Source organism: Balaenoptera borealis (genome assembly GCF_965194805.1).
Source record: "Balaenoptera borealis genome assembly, chromosome: 6".
In the NCBI taxonomy this organism is placed as follows: domain Eukaryota; kingdom Metazoa; phylum Chordata; class Mammalia; order Artiodactyla; family Balaenopteridae; genus Balaenoptera; species Balaenoptera borealis.
In genome coordinates this window covers 61,369,722-61,392,624 of record NC_138863.1, presented here as the reverse complement: position 1 = coordinate 61,392,624, position 22,903 = coordinate 61,369,722, and the positions used below count along the sequence as shown (strand labels likewise).

Here is a 22,903-nt window from a genome sequence, read left to right as displayed (position 1 = left end):
TGCCGAGTTCTTTTTTTAGCAGCGAAATAGTACAGACTCACAAAAGACTATGAGGAGTAGGGAATGTCCTTAGTGAAGTAGGATCCAAGGTGTTGGAAGCAGCTGGAAATGCCCCGTTTGGGATTGGTCTGTGTCAGTATATGACTGAGGACAGGAAACCTGGGAATCACAGCTCACTGAAGCTCCTTGGCCTCAAGGTCCTTATCACAAGGGAAGGAACTTAGTTTGAAGTAGTTTCTGATGGTGTCTCTCCTAAATCTGGGTCTGTATTTCAAGAAAGGGGTCTAGATCTCTTCAAAGAACCAGTTACTGTCAGCCTCTATATCTCAGTGTCACTCAGATATTTTGTAACAGGGCACCTCACTGTTCCATTGCAGGTATGAATTTTAAAATGTTCAAAAGTGAGAAGTAAATCAATCTCTCATGCACTTTCTGAGTCTGTGTCTGGGCTGTCTCTAATCCTTATCTTTTATGTTTGGAGCTAAAATCCACATGGAATTGATTTTTGCTTACAGGGTGAGATGGCAGGGTGTCGCTTTTCTTTCCCTTTTCATAGAAAAATCTAATTAATCCAGCACCACTTTCGTAATAACACCTTTGTCATAGATCAGGTGTCTATATAAGGACTCTACTCCATTTCATTGGTCTATTTGTCAATATTTTCACCAATATCATACTGTATTAATTACTGTAGATTTATATCTTAATATTTAGTAGAGTATGTCCTCACATATTTTTCTTTCTCAGGAGTGTCATGGTTATTCTTGACCCTTGACATATTCTTTACTCTTCCACTTTAGAATCTATCTGTCAGGGACTTCCCTGGCGGCGCCGTGGTTAAGAATCTGCCTGCCAATGCAGGGGACACGGGTTCGATCCCCAGTCCGGGAAGATCCCACATGCCGTGGAGCAACTAAACCCGTGCGCCTCAACTACTGAGCCTGTGCTTTAGAGGCGGCGAGCCACAACTACTGAGCCCATGTGCCACAACTACTGAAGCCCGTGCGCCTAGAGCCCCGTGCTTTGCAATGATAAGCCACTGCAGTGAGAAGCCCACAAACCGCAACGAAGAATAGCCCCTGCTTGCCGCAACTAGAGAAAGCCCGTGCACAGCAACGAAGACCCAACGCAGCCAAAAATAAATAAATAAATAAAAGAATCCACCTGTCAATTCCACAAAAAATTTTTTTTTTACTTTATTTATTTTTATTTATTTATTTTTAGCTGTGTTGGGTCTTCGTTTCGTGAGAGGGCTTTCTCTAGTTGCGGCAAGCGGGGGCCACTCTTCATCGCGGTGCGCGGGCCTCTCACTATCGCGGCCCCTCCCGTTGCGGGGCACAGGCTCCAGACGCGCAGGCTCAGTAATTGTGGCTCACGGGCCCAGTTGCTCTGCGGCATGTGGGATCTTCCCAGACCAGGGCTCGAACCCGTGTCCCCTGCATTGGCAGGCGGATTCTCAACCACTGCGCCACCAGGGAAGCCCTCCACAAAAATTAACTCACTGCAATTTTGATTGGGATTACATTGACTCTATAGATAAACCCAGAGAGGAATGACATCTTTACTATTTTGAGTCCTCTAATACATTGACATAGTATATCCCTCCATTTATTTACATCATTTTCAATTTCTCTAGAAATGTTTTTAGGTTTTCTGTATAGAGGTATTGCACATCTTTCTTTAGATTTATTACTAGCTGTTTGGTATGTTTTGATGCTATTGTAAATGGTATCTTTTTAAATTTCGTTTTTTAATGGTTTGATGCTCAACAAGGGAAGTTCCATTGATTTTTGCATACTAATCTGTATCCTGTAAACTTGTTAAACTCATCTAATAATTCTAATATCTGTGGATTTTATTTTCTAAGAATGCAAAGAATTCAATTTTTTTAACATAATTGTCTGCTTTTTTCTTTTTTAAAATAATTTATATTTTGGCTACATTGGGTCTTCGTTGCTGCACGCGGGCTTTCTCTAGTTGTGTCGAGCAGGGGCTGCTCTTTGTTGCGGTGCACAGGCTTCTCATCACGGTGGCTTCTCTTGTTGCAGAGCACGGGCTCTAGGCACGTGGACTCTGTAGTCTGCAGCAGGCAGGCTCTAGAGCGCAGGCTCAGTAGTTGTGGCACACGGGCTTAGTTGCTCCATGGCATGTGGTATCTTCCTGGACCAGGGCTCGAACCTGTGTCCCCTGTGTTGGCAGGCAGATTCTTACCCACTGTGCCACCAGAGAAGTCCCAAGAATTCAATTTTATTTCCTCTATCTTTAACAGTGTTATCTATTTTTCTTGCCTTATTGTATTGGCTAGGATCTCCAGTGTGTTCCTGATTTCAGAGTGAACAATTTTAACATTTTACCATTAAGTACTATGTTTCCTGTAGTTTTGTTTTCCGTAGATACCCTATAACAATTTAAAGATGTTTCCTTCTATCTATAGTTTGCTAAGAGATTTTTTTTCATGACTACATGTAGAATTTTATCAATGCTTACATCATTAAGATAATCATGATTTTTCCTCATTTCTTCTGTTAATGTGGTGAATTGCACTGATTAATTTTTGTATGTTGAAACAGTCATATTCCTGAAATAAACTCAACTTGGTTGTGATGTATCCTTTTATATTTTGCTGGATTCAATTTGTTTGTTTAATGAAAACCTTAACTTCTCGGTAGGATATATTAATTTGCAGTATTCCAATGTTTTTGTTGCAACAACTAGAAAATAACATGGATAAATTGCAGATTTATATTTGTAAAGATATCAGAGAGTCGTGGAACAAAGAGGAATGGGTGAACTAAAATTCCAGAACAGTAAGAACCCATCCTAGGTGAGCTAATGATTGTTGTCTTCCCTGGTGGGCTTGACTTAAACAGGGAGACTGTACTAGAAGAAAAAGAAGCCAGCAGAATTTTTGACAATCACACAGAGCTGGTGTGACCTATTAGAAACTGGAAGAGCCCAAATGCAAGGCTGGTTTTCCCCATGAGACATTTCCTGAAGGTGATGTGAGGCTGGGTGCTGGCCAGAAAGGCAGATTGTGATCTCCCATTGTCTTGCGGTGCTTGGGGGAAAAAATCCTACTAGGGAAAGGAGGCTTTCACAAATTCACAACTAGTCTCTCCCTTATGTATACGTACATGGGTGTATAAGCTTGCTAGGGCTGCCATAACAGAGTACCACAGACTGGGTAGCCTAGAAAAGTTTATTTTCTCACAATTCCTGAAGCTATATGTCCAAGATCAAAGTGTCAGCAGGGTTGGTTTTTTCTGAGGCCTATTTCCTTGGCTTTTGGGTTATGGTGGTCTCCCTGTGTCTTCACATGGTCTTCCTTCTATATATGTGTCTGTGTCTTAATTCCTCTTCTTATAAGGACATCCATCATATTGGATTAGGGGCCCCCCTAATGAACTCATTTTAACTGAATTACCTCTTTAAAGACCCTATCTCCAAATACAGTTACATGCTGATTACTGGGGGTTAGGACTTCAACATGTGAATTTGGAGGTGAGAGGGGATGGGGGACACAATTTAGCCCATAACAATGGGGTTGTATGCAAAGAGCTAAGCTCAAACCTCTGAAGGACAGAACTACAGGGCTGAAGAATCAGAGACTTTATAAACTCTCAATTAAAAGCCCTGACCCAACTCAATCACTGATTGGATTGAGGTGATCTGTCCTTCAATCTATCTGTCTAACTGAGGAAAGGGGGACCCTTCACTAATGGAAGATATCAGCTGGAGCCTTCTTCTTTTACACACAATGTCTGTCATATAATAAAAGATTATTAGACCTGTAAAGAAGAAAAAGGTGACCAATGACAAAGACAAAATACTAATAATAGAAGCAAACCCTTCCTTTCATTGAAAAGGCTTTAAATTACAGATTCAATTTAATTAAGAGTTACTGGATTATCTGGTATTCTCTTTCTTCTTGTGTCAATTTTGGAGAATTGGGTCTTGCTAGAAATCTTTTTCATCTAATTTTTCAAAATTATAAAGTTTGTTTATAATATCCTTTTGTGATCTTTTAATATCTAAAGGATTTGTAATAATGGTAAGCACATGTAAAATGCCAGAAAGTTCAGTTCACAGCTGATCCAGGCTGTGGTAAGGTAAGATATTTTCTCTTTTTTCCTGATCAGTCTCATAAGAAGTTTATTATGTTCGTTAGCTTTTTTCAAAGAACTATCTTTTAGCTGTGTTGATTTTCTTCATCGTATGTATGTTTTTATTGCATGAATTTCTACTTTTATCTTTATTTTTTCCTTTCTTCCACTTTCTTTGGGTTTTATTTCTGCTATTTTTCTTTCTTTTTACCCCCCAGGTGCTCAAACTTTTAATTCTTACAAAATATTATAGAAATGAACCCAAACTAAACAGATATGTAAGTATGTACAAAATTTTACTTCTGAAAAAAAAATCTATAAAAGTAGACAGTTAAAAAAACCAAAAAGATTTAAAACCAGTACTATGAAATTGATTTTCTCAAAGTAAAGTAAAAATAATTTTAAATTGCTGATTGTAGTTGGTTTTCTAGGCTTATTTACATAATTTATTGTGGTCAGATGTATAAAGGAGCTTTTTTTTTTTTTTAGAATATCTTTGGTTTCATTTTATTTCATCAAATAATCCTGAATTTTTTTCCCTTTGCAAATCTTTCAACATGAGGACATGGCATTTAAGTTACAAATCAACTTTGGTCTTCTTGCTATTGAGTCACAGGTTAAAAAGGCAATGTGATTTGTCCTCTTTCAGGATCAGACATTCAAAGAATTCTAATCAGTTCACTTGACAGAAGTGAGCTCGTGCTTTGAGGGCTAAGCAAGATAAATTGACTGAAACATTGGGAGTCTGCTGTCTTGAGTCTCATGTTCATTGCACTTCTTTGGTTAACCATATCATGTAGACATCAAACTCATCCAGGCATCTGAAAGGAGATTCAGCAGTGGACCACAGGGAAAGAATGAAGCAAGCCATGGAAAAAACAAAACACCACCACCAACAACAACATTCGCCTCTGGAGAAGGCCCTCATGTTGTTGAAAGGAGCTTTGTTTCCCTCTCCAGGCTGAACTGATATAGTAACAGGTTCATTCTTGTGGTCAAAATTCATTTTTCCACAAATAGGCTGGCTGAGATAATAAGTTGTCAAAGTACAATTTGCATTGTAAAGTCAAAGACCTTCTAAACTGTTGATATGTTTCGTATCTATGGGTTCTATTTCTTCCAGTAATTTAATAAACCTTTCAAAAGTCCTTACTTTATTATCCAGATCAAGATACCTTTCTCTTGCTTCTTAGTACTGCCTCATTATTTCCTCTTGATCTCCATGACTAGCATGTTCTGCCTATATCTTTTGTCTTAATCTATTAATTTCTTTGTCTAGAATTGATGCAGATTTTTTTTTAGTTTATAAATGTTTATTAAACCTCAGTAATTTTTACAAAGCAAATATTAATAGCAAGAGGCAAAATTTTTGCAAAATATGTACAGAAGTAAAAAGCCTGGATGACTAGCAACTCATTTTATCAAATCAAACCATTCTTTCCACTTTCAGACCTCCTGTAGAAATAATTTATTGCCAATCCTGAACTAAAGCACTGACAGAAAAAAAATTTACAACAGTATCAGATAATGTGCTCAGTTCTGGGAAAGTTATAAAAAGATATATGTATAAAAAATCCTAAGCCACAAATACTTTCATACAGAGCTAATACAAATCATGTTTTGTTAGGTACAGTATCTATGAGGTTGTGACAAAATAGACTTTCTGATAAGGCTTCCGTGGTAAATGAGCTCCACCTTTAGACTAGTAGAGAAAAGCCATTTAAACATTTTACAATTCTGCTTTCAAGTAAGAGGTAAAGAAAGGGTAAATGGTATCGTCTGTTGCACTGTTTTTTTCTTCTATCTGCTCTGGGCAGATTTATCTTCCTTTTTTGTGACATTTTCTCTTCTAGTTCTTTTTCTTTCATATCTAGCTCTTGTTTCTTTTTAGTTAAAGTATCCAAGTGTTCTTTCTGTTTTTCTTCAAAATGCCATATCTCTTGTTTTTGGTTATCCACTTCAGAATCAGCAGGGTTTGATTCTTCCTTAAGTGGATCTGCTAGCTGATTAATTTTCAGTTTAATTGCGTCATCTTACTTGTTTTCTGCTTCTATTTTCAGACTTTTAAGATGCTCCATGTTTTCTTTTTGTTGTTCCATATTTTTCTCAACTATTTTCATTTTTATTTTATTTTCTTGAGCCTCATCTTCCAAAGCTGCAACATCTGCAGACTGGAGTTCTTCTATATTCTCAAGCTCCCACATTTTAGAAATACTTTTTCTTATTTTTATCTTAACTCTTTATAATGTAGTTGGCACCTTCTAAGAAAATTTTCATTGTGTTTAATATCCTTTTCAAGGGTAGACAAATGGGCTGAAGATTTAATATCTGGGCTTACTTATTTTCATCCTCCTTCTCCAAGTCAGTTTGAAATAAATCCACATCTCTGCTTAGAAACTTAGGTCTTATATTCTCAGATAAATAATAATGTCCCACAAAAACCTGATCACCATCAGCAGTAAAAGCTAGAGTTCTTGGCTAGCTTTGGGACTGCATTACTGCAAAAGCTACACAATTATTTTTGACTAGTAGCACTGTCTCTATGCCTCTCATGTCAATTAGGCTATTTGCAACAACTGCATTTTCTATTTCTAAATCTGTCAGAACTGTTGGAAACTGGATGATAAGCAGCTCTGTGTCTAACATCATACGTCTTATTCCAAAACTCAGAAAATATTATCTGTGGCTTGGTGAATAAAACCTTTTCATCAGTGCGTGAAGCATTCTTTCATCAGCATGATTATGGCAGCAGTAGGCTTGCAGAAGTCCTTTTAAGCAAGATTCAATAGCCAGAGCAAGCTCAGGGTCCCAAAGATGAATGCAAGCTCCTGAAGAGCCTATGGGTTTATAGGTAAAATGTCCACATCTATAAGCATCATCTCTGGCTTCAAGAAGAGTTGGAACATGAGGGCCAAATCCTTTTAGTCGATCGGTATTACTTTCAGTTCTTTCAGTTGCTGCTGATTATAGTTCAGCATATACTTCACATCTAATTCTTCTCTCTTAATTCTGGTATGTTCCTCTTTGTTCTTTTCTATGGCTAAAACTGTTCAATCTCTTGATTGAACTTTCTTGATCCTGTAAGGCCTTTATACTCTCTCCTTTTATATATATAATTTTTATTTGATTATAGTTGATTTAAAATGTTGTGTTTCTGCTGTACAGCAAAGTGAATCAGTTATACATATACATATATCCACTCTTTTTTAGATTCTTTTCCCATATAGGTCATTACAGAGTATTGAGAAGTGTTCCCTGTGCTATATAGTAGGTCCTTATTAGTTATCTATTTTGTATATCAATCCCAATCTCCCAATTTATCCCTCCCCCTCTTCCCCCCAGTAACCATAAGTTTGTTTTCTACATCTGTGACTATTTCTGTTTTGCAAATAAGTTCACTTGTACCATTTGTTTAGATTCCACATATAAGCGATAGCATATGATATTTGTCTTTGTCTGACTTGCTACACTCAGTATGACAATCTCTAGGTTACACTCTCTTTTAACTAAGATAATTTTTTTGCCTTTTCAGCTGCTCAAGTTCCAAAGATTGATTAGTACTATTTTTTTTTTTTTTTAGTTCTTCAATTCTTCTGCAAAGCTACTCATCATCTTTCTTTAATGTTCAATATGCATTTAGGGAATGGTTATATAAAACTTCAGCTACATTATAGGCCCTTTTCTTAGGAGTAACATCTCCTTTCAATACCATACGTTTTGGTGTTCATGCATTTGTCTCTTGACTAATCTTTTCTATTTTATCTTGAATATCCTTGTATTTTTTCTGCTTCATTAAGTCTGACCTGCTGTTCTTCCATTTTCCTGTCAAGTCTAGCAGCACGATCTTCTCCAATTTTTATATTATCTCTGATAGCATTCAGTTGTTTTTCAGTTTAATTGACCACTGCCCAAGGCATTTCACATTTCAAATATGTTAAATTAGCCTTCATTGTACTTAAACTAGCAATAATTTGTAAACGTCTTCTTTCTCTAAACACTGGCACTTTAGTTCAGTAAATTACTCTTCCTTGATTTATCTACTCCTTTGTTCTTTGTTTCCATAATGTATAAATAATCTTCCTTCATCTGTTCAAGTGGGGTTGCTTTCATGAAGAATTTGTATTTGTCTCCCTCAGTTTTAGACAGCTATAACTGGTTGCTCATCTCTTGTGTTAAAACAGAAACTGGATTATCCACCTGCATGTTAAAATGATCAAGAACTGAAATTAGCTCTTCTTTCCTAGTAGAAGCCACGTTTCCGTTTCACTTTTTAGTTTATAAGATCAACTTCCGTCCATGCTGATGAGACGTCGCACAGCTGTAGAGTGACCATACACATTTGTTTTATAGCATCACCTCCACTGTTCCTTAATGTTATTGAGATAGTTGCTGAGTTCCATTGTTGCCAGCAACAAAGTTGATATTAGAACCAAATTTAAAGGGTGTAAGCATGGAATGACACATGAAGTTTCTTAGCTGAATACTCTCAATTATCCCAATTTCTCCTGCAAAGTAGAAGTATCATTAGTGAAAGAAACTGTACATTCATCTTCCTCACTTTATCAAAATCCTCCAGCTCTTGTCTCAGTCTTTTGGCATTTTTAGGAGAGAAGTTTTCTTTCTCTCTTTTGGCCATCAGGTCTCAAACAAGACGAAGTCTCCTCAAGTAACCGATCAGCGAGACTGTCACGGTGCAACCCTACGCTAAGGCTACCCTGGGCGCGTCCTGGCCTCGCCTGGCCGCCATTGGCCCACTGGAACCGCGTGCCTGCCACCAGGTGCTTTGCACCTGGCTCTGCTGTTTTTCTAATTTCATGAGACGGATTTTTAGATCATAAGTTTTTCTGTCTTCCTTCTTTCCTAATACGTGCATTTTATATGCTGTAAATTTCCCTCTCAGCATGGCTTTTACTGCATCTCCCAACTTGTGACAGGTTGTACTTTCAAGTGTTAATCCGCTTAAAATATTTTCTAATATCCTTAATGATTTCTTGTTTGAACAATGGACTATGTAGAAATGTATTTCTTAATTTACAATTGTGTGAATTTTCTACTTAAAATTTTATTTATTTCTAGCTTAATTCCACTGTGGTCAGAGAATATGCTCAGTATCATTTCAGTTCTTTGAAATTTGTTGAGACTTGCTTTGTGGTCCAGCATTTGGTCAGTTTTGCTTAATTTTCCATGTATGCTTGAAAAGTTCTACTTTCCCCTGGAATTTGCCTGTTCATTCCTGGCACTCTCTTGTGGCTTGTTTATCTTAGTAGTGGTTTCCTTTACTTCCTTTTTTGAAAAATTAAACTGTGAAGTATAACATGCATCGTGGAAAAAAAACATAATTCAAAAAATAACCACAAAACAACAAAACCCATCCTCCAGGTCAAGATACAGAATATTATTAGCACTCAAGAAACCACATGTGTGTGCCTTTCTGATCACAATTGTATCTCTCCCCAGGATGTAACCATTATCCTGATTAATTTCCTTGCTTTTCTTTATAAATGTACTACCTCTGTGTGCATTTTGAAACAAAAGGGCTTACTTTTGCCTCTTGTTGAACTTTAAGTATATAATCACATTGTATATACTCTTCTGTGTTCTGCTTTTTTACTCAACGTTAGGTATATAAGATTCATTTATGTATCTCCAGCTTGTTCCTTTTGTTGCATTTCAGTTGATTTTTATTACTGTATAACATTCAGGTGTGTCAAAATTTACTTACCTGTTCTACTGTTGATGGGCTTTGGGGTGATTTCCAGTTTAGGCCAATTAATAACAATACTACTGTGAACATTCTTGTACATACATCCAGATGCACATCTGCATGTATTCTCTGAGGCATAGATCTTGGATTTAAATTGTTGGGTCGGGGGTACATATATGTTCAACTTTATTGGATGCCACATGATATTTTCAGGAAGAGTATACCAGTTTACAATCTCACCAGCATTGTTTGGATGTTCCTGTTGTTCCATTTTTCTCTCCAACACTTAATTTTGTCAGACTTTTAACTTTTTTCCCAATCTGATAGGTGTGTATCCCATTGTAGTTTTAATGTATACTTCCCTAATTACTAAGGAGGCTGTCTGTTTATTGATCATTTGGATATCACCTTTTGTATAGTACCTGTTAAAGTCTTACCCATTTTTCTGTTTGATTTGTGCTGTCAGTTTGTAATAGTAATGCTTACTAGGCTTTGCTGATTATATGTATTGCAAATACCTTCTCCTATTTTTTCTTTTTCTTTTTACTCTAATACCTAATAATAATGGAGTCTTTTGAGGAACAGAAGTTCTTAATTTTAATGTGGTTAAATTTATCAATCTTTATTTTATAGTTGTTACTGTTTGCATCTTCTTTTATAAATTCTTTACTGTCCTGGGGCTATGAAGATACTCTCCTCAATTCTTTTCTAAGAGCATTATAGTTTTGCCTTTCTTATCTAGGCTTTAATCTATCTGGAACTGATTTTTGTGTAGCCAAAGAAGCCATCATTCTGGGATCACTTCAGGGTCTTGGCTCAGTTCATCCTTCCCAACCTTGTGTTGGCCAAAGCCTCAGTATCCTGATAGCAGTATTACCACTATCTTCATTTACCTCAGAACAACTCTGGTTTTATTTTGATTTTTGGAGTGAGAGGGCCTTCAGAGACCTCCCCTATCTCTTGAGAGACCAACAATGCCTCAAAGAGGCAGGTCCTATCCAAGGTCTAGTTGTTCCTTAGCAGAAGGGCGCCTCTGTGCACCTAATCAGTCACCACACCATTTGGAAATCCTTAACAATATATTTTGCATATTGTTCCAGGTCAGTACATATAGAGCATTTTCATTCTTTTAAAAGGCTGCATAATGATCTATTGTATGAAATTTATTTAACCAGTCCCCAATGGTGGACCTTTAGATCCTATCCAATTATTTATTTTTACAATACTGCAGTGTCATTTCACACCTGAGTATATCTGTATTATAAATTCCTAGAGATAGAACTACTAGATCCTGTACCCTCCCCCAACCCCCAGCATAGAGTTTGTATCAATTTAAACTCCAGAAATGTAGGAGCATGCCTGTATTTCCACATTCTCACCAAATGCATTATAAAACTTTTATACTTATCCATCTGATAGTTGAAAATAATATCTCATAATTTCAATTTGTATCTTTTACTATGGGTGAGATTGAGTGCCTTTTTATACATCTAAGAGAAATTTGTGTTTCCTTTTCTTGGAACTATAATGTTCCTAGTCTTTGCCTTTTTTATTCTGTTGGGTTTTCCAGGTAGTTTTTAGGAATCCAAAAGTTTGCAAGGTCTTGTACTGAAATGTGTATAGAATATTTGCTTTATGCAACTTTAAGGAAATATACCACAATGTTCTTTGACAAAGTATATAAATGCAGTGTTGCAATTTAGATATTTTACTGAACTCATTAAAAAGAAGATTTTATGGGGTTTGGAGAAAAAGTAGAACTTTGTAAGTACACGGGGAATATTAAGCAAAACTGTTCAGTGCTGTACCATAAAGCAAGTCTGAACTGTCCCAAGTGTTATTCTTTACATATGAAAGATTATCTTGTTTTTCTTTCTCTATGAAGAACCAAGCTTTACAAAGATTTATTACTGCTGAAATTTTAATCTACTCAATTAATTTGTGAATTTGTAAATTAATTTAAATAAGTATGCAAATCTGAAGTCCTTTAATAGATTAGACGTCATGGAATTGAAGGTCCACAGCTAAAATGGGCAACAGATTCCATTATCTTATTTCCTCTGCACTTAAAGCTAATTGCACTTTCAATGATGTTTTTATGATAGACTATTAGCCCAGCTTCTTCAGCATTCATAAACTTTAATATAGCTGAAATTTAAGAATATAAACACTAATCATTAACTTAGTACACTGTTAATTGAAACTGAACTCTGTTCTTGTTTTCGAATAATAGTAGTAAATTCCTTTGGAAGCAAACAAGGGAAAAGGATTTTCATGTCATCCAGTTTTTCTGATTTAGGACGCTAGCATATCTAATGCAGAATATCTTCAAAGTAAAGCAAGTTCACACTCTCACATTACTTCAAAGACTTTTGGTGTCTTTGGGGACTTGATAATTTATGTGTATTTGACCAGTAGAATATATTCTTATACTTCCTATTTTTGAGCCACTGATTAAATTATATTTAATTAAACTGCACAAGCATTTAACAATTCTCCTATAGAATATATCCAAACTAAGCATATAGCCTTAACACTATGTTTAAAAAATCTGACAGTTAGTCTAAAGTTATTGACTTTGCAATATATGTACTCCTTAGCACTTGCCCTTGGAAAACACTAACAGACATTTTAAACATTTGGGCCACAGGTAAATACCATTTTTTAAAGATGAAGTTATTTTAGGATTGGAGGAATTGCAAAGAATAACTGGTTTATTCCCCTACTTCATCCTAGATAAAAAGTGAGGCACAGAAAGATTGTGGCTTGCCCAACAGATAAAAGCAGCTCAAATGTACAAAACTTTCTGATTAAGTCTGCTTCCAGGATATTAATAGAATTATCATTCTGTTCTAAGTTTCACTTTTGATGTATGAAAGATGCAAGTGATGGAGACCATCCAAAGAAACTAGCCCCTCATTCTTTGGAGCTAGATTTTAGTAATAAAGAGGACATTCTGAATAACTAAAATAGTCATTCTAGTGCTTACAGAGAAGCATCACTTAAAAGGTTCCCACCAAAAATTTAAGTTTGATGCCAAATATCCTTGCCCCCCAAACCATACCACTCTAGAATCAATGTATAGTGTTCTAAGTTTAATCTTGGAAAACTGCTTAGGGACAGAGTAAATGGAGTTATTCTTCTCAGTTTTAATGTCTATGTCAAACTAGAGAGCTAAGGCTGGACTTCCAGATCCTTATATATTTCCATAAAACACCTTCCCATGAGTTTAGCCTGGGTGAATCATGCAAATTAAAAGAAAATTATTAGTACCTAATTGCCCCCCCAAATAAAGACTGTTCCCACACAGGCAGATATGGGCAAAATTTGAGTCAGAGCAAACATGAGAAACATGAAAAAGAAACACCATACTCACTTCATCGTTGGCAGGTACTGTCTTTGCCAGAAATTGCTGTTATAGGGGAGATTGCCCAAATCAAGGTCCTCAAACCCAGTGGCTTTTATGACTCTGTACATAAGCAAGGAAAGCCTTTATGATGTCACAGGAGGGGAGCCAGGAAGTTACTAGAATCTTGTTTTAGCACTTTAGACTTAAGTAATCGTCTTGATGTACCTCAAATGCAAACTTATTACCTAAGAGATGGGTTTGGAGGAGCTTCTAGAAGCTAAGTTTGTTGCAGCTTGGAACACAGCTGGACCTGGAGTGGCCTGGTCCACGATGGTCTGGGATGCACTGATTTTTATAGTTGCTGATTCCTAGAGTTAATCTGCCTTCCTAGCTGGGGAAACACTGGGGGAAACACTGAGGGAACTGACCTGATGATGGCTATGGGTGGATGTCCAGCCAGCAGACAGAACATGTTATCCAAAAGCTATGGCCACAAACTGCAGAAAGATTATGTCAGCAACAGGAAGATGCAACCTGGGGTAACGTAAAACTCGTGAATATAGCTGTTCAGATCATGCACTGCACAAACCTAGATGATACCATTTGCATCGATGGTATGTCCCAGCAGGTGGACCAAACATAGATATTGGGAATGCAGGAATAATAAATAAATGGTTGTCCAAATAGGTATATGGAGATAGTGGAACAGGCAAAGTCTACCAATGGTTAAGGATTCAGAGACAGGTCTCCAGCCTAAGAAGATAAACCATAAAGGAAATTGTCATGTCTTTAACGAAAAAGAGAATCTTAAAGGTTTTGTCACCTTGGGGTGTCATCAGGAGGTGATTCAGCAAGTGGGTCTGACCACCTCCTTTTGAATTTCACCTCCTCTGGATTCTTGCTACTGCCATGGGCACTGTAGCCCACTGGTCCAGTGCTCTGCCATTAAAGTTCTGGTGCAAGTGTGGACAAAAATACCTTATTTTGAGTCTTCCCAATAAAGTAGAAACAAGCTAGAATTTTTCCAAAAAGATTTCACTAAATAAAAAACATGAACAAAAAAAAGATTTAAGGAACGTAGAAAGAACTATCTCCACCCAGCTTTTGCACTTCTAGGAATTTATCCAAAAGAAATAGTCATGAATGAGTGTCAATTAGGGTTTGATCAGAGAAGCAGAACCACTTATGAGTGATATAGTGAGATCTGTATAGAGATTAGACCTTATACAGTTGTGGAAGCTGGTTGTGCAGTCTGTGCAAGACTGCGGCTCTTCATCTGGTGCCAAGCCTGAAGTCGGCAGGGCAGCAATTAGGACAGGAAGATGCATGTGAAGTAGGAGAGAGTGGGGACAAACTGGAACCCACAGGATGAGCTAAAACCAAAAGGATGGAACCAGAACTCGCACCTGCCTCTCACTGCTTCCAAACATCCAAATTCAGTGATGTGGAAGACTTCTAGAAGATCGAGTGCACTTCACCACAGGGCTGCACATGTGCCTGGGCCAAGATCTGGAGAAGTTGAAAGAGGAGATCTGGTGGGAGCTGGATCTGTGAGGCGCAGGTACTACCCCATGAAGAACTAGCTGGAGTTGCCACAGGCCTGGCTGCTGGCCCCTCTAACAAGATGACCCATGACAGTGTGCATGAGCTCTGACAGTGCCTGACCCTACACCAGTCTTCCAGGTATAAGTATGACTGCTGCTTCATTTCCACCGTCTAAATCTCATGCAAAAAAAATTTATGGCTCTCACTAACTCAGAACCATGCAGGGCAGGGGGTTCTGGGAAATGTAAGTCCAGATTACTTGACACAGTACAAAGTCACCATAGAATGTGTGCCAAAATTTAACTACATAGATTTTCACTGCAGTGTTATTTATAACGATAAAGAATAGAATATGACCTGTCTAACAGTACAGAAATGGTTAAAATTTTATGGTATATCCACACATTAGAATATATTACAAAGGATGTAAAAGAATATTTATGTCCATAAACCTATGTTCACAACACAATTATCATGTACTGGTTATATAAATACAAAGTTTTGATTAAAACACTATGGTAGGGGCTTCCCTGGTGGCACAGTGGTTAAGAATCCACCTGCCAATGCAGGGGACACGGGTTCGAGCCCTGGTCCGGGAAGATCCCACATGCCACGGAGCAACTAAGCCCGTGCGCCACAACTACTGAGCCTGCGGTCTAGAGCCTGTGAGCCACAACTACTGAGCCTGAGTGCCACAACTACTGAAGCCCGCGCACCTAGAGCCCATGCTCTGCAACAAGAGAAGCCACCGCAATGAGAAGCCCGCACACCGCAACTAGAGAAAGCCCGTGCGCAGCAATGAAGACCCTATGCAGCCAATAAATAAATAAATAAATTTTTAAAAAATTAAAACTGTGGAAAGAAAGCAAGAAAAAAAAATCACCTGAGTTTATACAATAATGATCCTACCTATCTTACGTTCTGAGTTCACAAGCCTTGTCCCTATCACATTCTGTGAGAAGGCCTGAGCCTAAAAGAATGGGTATAACTTACTAGGGACCTGGCCCAGATTCCTCACTCTCTGGTCTCTACTCTGTACCCACATGGAGGGCGCTCTCTTGTGACCTGCCAGATGGGAGCTGGACTCCAATATAAAACTCAAGGCTCCATATCTTTGAATATGACATTGTCTGCTTGGGAATGCCTTACAGCACTAACCCTGGCTTTCATCCGAGAGACTGACCTCTCTCCAGGTATTTGGCAGGAACCTGGAGATTAACATAACATATTTCACTCTTTAGGGGAAACCTGCACTCCCTCAATCGTCGTCACTAGGATGTAAGCTAGGATGTAAGCTTTAAAAGGGCACTGGACTGGTTTTTGTTTTGTTTTGTTTTTGTTTTTGTTTTTGGTCCACAGATGTGGTCCCAAGGTCCTGGCACATAATAGACTCTTAGAACATTGAACTAATTTTTTTCTGTATAGCAAATGGCTTAGTCTTTTATAGACAACACAGCAATCTCTTATTTTTAAATTCTAGACAAGGACGTCTCCTATGCTTTCTCCCTCAATCTCCATCTTTATCCCATCCCCTAGGAGAAGTTGCTGATTGGTTAGTCAGAAACCTGGACAGTGACTGGGCTGAGTTTTCTAGGGGTAGAGGTTTCATATGTTTAAAGCTCAGTAAAAGGTCAGTTCTTGAGGAATGACCCTTGCCCAAGTATCTCCCTTCCACATTCTCTCTCACCCTGTGGCTCCATTCCCCTGCTGCTAGAAGCAGGCACTGGATCTACTTTTCCTCATATCTGAACTGATGTCAGGTCCAGAATTCAAGTTTAGTATTTGGAGAGGACTGTGAGTTCCATGAGGACAGAGACCTTTGTCAATTTTTGCTCAGTTATATTCTCAGCACCTACCATATAGGGTCTGGCATTTCTCTCTTAGATAGATAGATAGATAGATAGATAGATAGGTAGATAGATAGATAGATAATAAATAGATGATAGAGACAGATCGATGTAGATAGGTAGGTATAGACAGATATACAGAGAGAGAATCTCTAAATCTTTCTATAGAGAGAGGTTGTTTTGGTTGAATGAATGTGGAAAGAGCTCAAAGCATACTTTAGGAAAAAGGAGACTTTCACATGATTCTAGCTCAGCATACCAGATTTCTACTTTGAGGTGTTGGGTCATAATCAGCTTATTGTAAAATGCCATTTTACCTTCTATGTGTTGGTCATTGTCCTGTGCATACATTTTCACTAAGAACCTTAAAGTTTTACCAGGTTCTCCAGTGATGATAAAACCATTTAAGAACCCCAAATCTCACCCTGTTTTCCAACATGAGTCAATTTTTTTTAAAAAGCCATAGCATTAAAAAAAAAAAAAAAAAAAGCCATAGCATTTATACAAGAAGTATAGTCAGACTTTTTTTTTAATGTTTTATTTTATTTATTTATTTGGCTGCACCAGGTCTTAGTTGCAGCATGTGGGATCTTGTTCCCTGACCAGGGATTGAACCCTGGCTCCCTGCGTTGGGAGTGTGGAGTCTTAACTACTGGACCACCAGGGAAGTCCCATAGTCAGACTTCTTAAAGGAAACCTATCAGGATAGCTGCTAGCCTTCCTAAAGTCTCACTGATTTGAGATACAGATCCTTGGAGAAACACAGACCCCTGTCCCTGGCACTAGATAAGCATCTGGGAGAGTCACAGCTGGCCAGGCTGTGGTCATTAGGTTGTGATTGTCAGGTGTTAGGTTGTGATTGTCAGGTTGTGATTGTCAGGTGTTGAGGTAGTGCTTTTGTCCTAGGATAGCGGTTCTCAAACTTAAATTTCTTACTAACCACCCGAGAAGCTTATTAATATGCAGATTATGATTCAGGAAGACTGCAGTAGAGCCTGAAGTTCTGCATTTCTAACAAGCTGATCCAAGGACCACATTTTGAGTAGCAAGGACCTAGAACACTGACCTCTCTTCTTTCCACATGCAGGAGGTGCTTTTGTCCCATGATAGTGGAGAAAAAGTAATTTTTGAAAGTGGTAAACTATTTAAACATTCTGTGCCTCTGTTTAATCACTTTTTTGATAAAAATAATATTACACGTAAAGTCCTTTTCTTCAGGAGGAAATGAGCCTTCCAAATGTCTCAATAGCTTATCCACATAAGGTACTTTTCTCCACCCTATGTGGTAAACAGAAATCACAAAAGGAAACTGTAGGAATCAGTCTAATATATCAATAATCACAATAAATATAAATAGATTAACTCACCTATTAAGAGATAAAGACTAGCAGAGTGACTTTTTCCCTAACATTTTATTATGAAAATTTTCAAATGTGCAGAAAAGTTGAAAGACTTTTACAGTATACACCCATATACCCACCACCTAGATTCTGCAATTAATATTTGCTGTAATTGATTCATCACTTGTCTCTCCACAAACTGACTTTTTAAAAAAATCCAGTTATATGCTGCTTACAAAAGACACATCTAAAAACAACAGAAATTTGCAACTATGTGTGGTGATGGATCTTAACTAAACTTGTGGTAATCATTTTTAAATTATATACATAAATCATTCTATTATACACTTAAAACTAATACAATGTTACATATCAATAGTAAATGAATAAAAAATAAATTATAAATAAATAAATAAATAAAATATAGAACAGAAAAGTTAAAAAAATGGGATTCAAAAGTCATTTGCTGGAAGGCTAATGATGCTACCCATCTTGTGAAGTCCTATCCACGTTATCAGCTGGATATACTAATTGTTCAAGGAAAAGATGACCAGTTCCTTTCAGATGGACAGTTACTACCTGAAAACTTCATAGCTGCCTGTACAGAAAAGAAAATCCCTGTTGTTTTCAGATTGCAAGTGGGTTATGATCATAGCTACTACTTCATTGCAAAGTAGCTTCATTGCATAGCTACTACTTTATTACCAGTCACATCAGACGTCATGCAAAATACCTGAATTCCTGAAAAACTTCAGATAAGAGAATCTCTTCAGGATTACAAAATTGTAATAAACAGAATTACAAGGAAAAAAGATTTTAAAACATTGGATTTCTTAATGCTAAAAATGCTTTATTCTGTAGTTGATTCACCCTCTGGATAAATATAACAAACCTGAAAAAAAAAGTCATTTGCAATACCATATGATATCACATATGTGGAATCTAAAATATGACACAAATGAATCTATATATGAAACAGAAACAGACTCACAGACATAGAGAACAGACCTGTGGTTGCCAAGGGGGAGGGGAGGTGGGGGAGGGATTGACTGGGAGTTTGGGATTAGCAGATGCAAACTATTATATATAGAATGGATAAACAACAAGGTCCTACTGTATAGCACAGAGAACTATATTCAATATCCTGGGATAAACCATAATGGAAAAGAATATGAAACAGAATGTATATGTATTTATAACTGAATCACTTTGCTGTACAGCAGAAATTAATACAACAATGTAAATCAACTATACTTCAATTTTTAAAAAGTCATTTGCACATCATTTTATCTTCATTAGGAGTTCTAGTTCTATGTGTTCAAAATAATGGGGAAATACTGACAAATAAAAAAGGATTAGGTTTATACTAAATAATTTGAAGATTCTTCCTTATAGTATCCATAGTCACTACTGGCCTTCTCAATCTTTTTTAAAACATGGGATTACAAAGGAAACCAGCTACACTGAAGAGGAGTTATCAAAATTTTAAAAAAGAACAATTTGTGATACAATAGTATGTATATGTGCTTCATTCTTGTTGCATTACAAGATCTAGCTGCAGGCTTAATAACTGTTGTTACTCTGAAGAGGTGCTGAGCACAGATGGAAAGTTGAGATACCCGCAACAGCTCTCCATGGGACATGAGAATATCAGTGATTTCTATTGGTGACAAAATCACAGCCACTGCGAATAGTAGTGGAGCTTGTTGTCTGCATTCATAATTATAGAAATTGCTAAATTTCAGTTACAAGTTAATGAAAATAAAGGTGCAATTTTTCTCCCATTCAGGTTTTATCCATAGACATCAGGTTAAGAACCCCAGACTAGTCTGAAGCCGTCCTGTCACAGATCAGCAAACTGCCTCCCAGTTTTGGGCCCGTGTAAATTGTCTGATTACACAGCAGATTGAAATCCTGGAACAATGTATGTTCACTTATTCCAAACTGCTTCATGTTGACTGGAATCTCAAGGCTCTACGCTTGGAGCAACATATAAATGACAGAAGCCATGCTAAATTTATTTTGGTACAAAAGTAAAATTTGGACTTATACCATTTGGGTTTTCTCTTTAAAAAAGAGCTTTACCTGCTACCAGAAATTATAATCAAGGTTTCCCAAGATTCAGTGAGGTCTGTCTAAGCTGTTTGCAGATAAAATTTGTTTAGTGAAATATTTGGCCAATTAAGAAAGCCTCTCTGGTCTGCTTTCAGAGTTCTTTTTTGGACACGATCCCTTCATACTTGAATAAAATCCTGACATCTGTGAGCCAAAATTCTGGAAATATATTTCTGAGACACTCCGTCTGTGAACACCCTTTAAAAAAATGCATCAGTGACAGAGAAGACTGTAATTAGAGCACTTATTCCTATTATTACATAGCCAAACAAGGAAGCATTCCATAAAAGTTCTCCAAAAGTAAACAATGTTTTTGGCTACTCGTTAATAATAGTATAACCCAGTTCTTCACGTACTATAAAGTCCCATCCATATAGTCCAATGTGCTTGTAAAATTTGATTTATGTGGAAGAAAGCTTGGTCACAAGAAAAGTGTTCCAGCGCATTCTTTCCTTTGCTAATTCTCTGACTTGATTTTAGGCTCTCTATTCTAACCTTGTCAGTCTTTCAGTCAGTCCAGGAGTGTGTTTTTAAATGCCTTTTCTCTGTCAATGACTGTTCTAAACTGTATTAACTATATTTTCTTCCTTTCCATATTCTTTTTTTCCTTCCAGTTTTATTTAGATGTAATTGACATAAACACTGTATAAGTTTAAGGTGTACAGCATGATTTGACTTACATGCATCATAAAATGATTAACACAAGCCTAGTGAACATACCTCATCTCATATAGATCTAAAATTAAATAAATAGAAAAAAAATTTTTTTTCTTGTGATGAGAACTCAGGATTTGCTCTCAACTTTCATATATAACATACAGTGGTGTTAATTATATTTATCATGTTGTACATTACAGCCCTAGTACTTATTTATCTTGTAACTGGAAGTTTGTATTCTTTTCTGTATTCTTTTATTTAATTAAATTTTTAATTGAAGTATAGTTGTGCTAATTTCTACTGTACAGCAAAGTGCTATGTTGTGCTAATTTCTACTGTACAGCAAAGTGACTCAGTTATACATATATATACATTCTTTTTTATATTCTTTTCCATTATGGTTTATCCCAGGATACTGAATATAGTTCCCTGTGCTATACAGTAGGACCTTGTTGTTTATCCATTCTATATGTAATACTTTGCATCTACTAACCCTAAACTCCCAGTCCATTCCTCGTCCCCCTTGGCAACCACAAGTCTGTTCTCTATGTCTGTGAATCTGTTTCTGTTTCATAAATAGGTTCATTTGTGTCATATTTTAGATTTCACATATAAGTGATATGGTATTTGTCTTTCTCTTTCTGAGTTACTTCACTTAGTATGATAATCTCTAGTTGCATCCATGTTGCTGCAAATGGCATTATTTCATTCCTTTTTATGGCTGAGTAGTATTCCATTGTATATATGTACCATATCTTCTTTATCCATTCATCTGTTGAAGGACATTTAGGTTGTTTCCATGTCTTGGCTATTGTGAATAGTGCCTCTATGAACGTAGTGATGCATGTATCTTTTCGAATTATAGTTTTGTCTGGATATATGCCCAGGAGTGGGACTGCTGAATCATATGGTACTTCTATTTTTAGTTTTCTGAGGAACCTCCGTACTGTTTTCCATAGTGGCTGCACCAACTTACATTTCCACCAACAGTGTAGGAGGGTTCCCTTTTCTCCACACCCTCTCCAGCATTTGTTCTTTGTAGAGTTTTTAATAATGGCCATTCTGATCAGTGTGTGGTGGTACCTCACTGTAGTTTTGAGTTGCATTTCTCTAATAATTAGCAATGTTGAGCATCTTTTCTGTATTCTTAGTGCTCTGGCATTTGGGGCCTTGTGGACTGGAAACCACCCCTCCCAGGGTTAAGTAATTCCTGGAGATAATTTGCCTGCCAGCACGCCTTTTTGTGCAGACTGACCACTTTGGAGTCTATCCCCCAACTCGGCTCCTTTTATTAGACCCAGGAGAAGAGGAAGGTGTGCGGAGAGCAGAGGGAGTGGGGAGAGCACCTTGAGAGGTGCCCGAGGAAAGGCCCAGCTTGATAGAGCTTCTTCCCCATGTCAGGGGAGGGGGCGTAGGTTAGACCAAGGCATTGCTTCTGTTCCTTCCACACTACACTGCTTTGTAAGATCTTCCTGACCCTTTGATTATTATTTTTTTAATTTAATTTACTTTTTGACTGCATTGGGTCTTTGTTGCTGCGTGCGGGCTTTCTCTACTTGTGGCAAGCGGGGGCTACTCTTTGTTGCGGTAAGCGGGCTTCTCATTGTGGTGGCTTCTCCTGTTGTGGAGCCTGGGCTCTAGGTGCACAGGCTTCAGTAGTTGCAGCACATGGGCTCAGTTGTTGAGTTACCGCAGGCCCTAGAGCGCATGGGCTCAGTAGTTGTGGCGCGTGGGCTTTGTTGCTCTGCGGCATGTGAGATTTTCCTGGACCAGGGATCGAACCCGTGTCCCCCGCATTGGCAGGCAGATTCTTAACTACTGCGCCACCAGGGAAGTCTCCACTTAATTTTTTTTTTTTTTTTTTATTTATTTATTTATGGCTGTGTTGGGTCTTAGTTTCTGTGCGAGGGCTTTCTCTAGTTGCGGCAAGTGGGGGCCACTCTTCATCACGGTGCGTGGGCCTCTCACTGTCGCGGCCTCTCTTGTTGAGGAGCACAGGCTCCAGACGCGCAGGCTCAGTAGTTGTGGCTCACGGGCCTAGTTGCTCCGCGGCATGTGGCATCTTCCCAGACCAGGGCTCGAACCCGGGTCCCCTGCATTGGCAGGCAGATTCTCAACCACTGCACCACCAGGGAAGCCCCCCCAACTTAGTTTTTGAAATCGCTTCCATCATCATCCCGTCAGAGTTTGGTGAAACAGGAATCACTTAGGAAAGAGATTGGCATCTCTTTCTAATCATCTTG

At 37.8% G+C, this 22,903-nt stretch overlaps 1 protein-coding gene and 3 pseudogenes across 4 annotated transcripts in view; 1 reads left to right on the top strand and 3 right to left on the bottom strand.

Annotated features, from left to right (window-relative positions):
- The window catches only part of CYBRD1 (cytochrome b reductase 1), an 87,716-nt gene that overhangs the window by 14,354 nt on the left and 50,459 nt on the right, over positions 1-22,903 (top strand). The window lies entirely within an intron of this gene.
- On the bottom strand, positions 1,925-5,382 carry LOC309630336 (structural maintenance of chromosomes protein 6 pseudogene; annotated as a pseudogene). The gene has a single exon. The product of its transcript is annotated as a structural maintenance of chromosomes protein 6 pseudogene (transcript).
- Positions 1,925-7,831, bottom strand: LOC309630915 (structural maintenance of chromosomes protein 6 pseudogene; annotated as a pseudogene). Its single transcript has 2 exons — positions 7,813-7,831; positions 1,925-7,204 (listed from the first exon to the last, which is right to left on the bottom strand). The product of its transcript is annotated as a structural maintenance of chromosomes protein 6 pseudogene (transcript).
- On the bottom strand, positions 1,925-12,361 carry LOC309630326 (structural maintenance of chromosomes protein 6 pseudogene; annotated as a pseudogene). The gene has a single exon. The product of its transcript is annotated as a structural maintenance of chromosomes protein 6 pseudogene (transcript).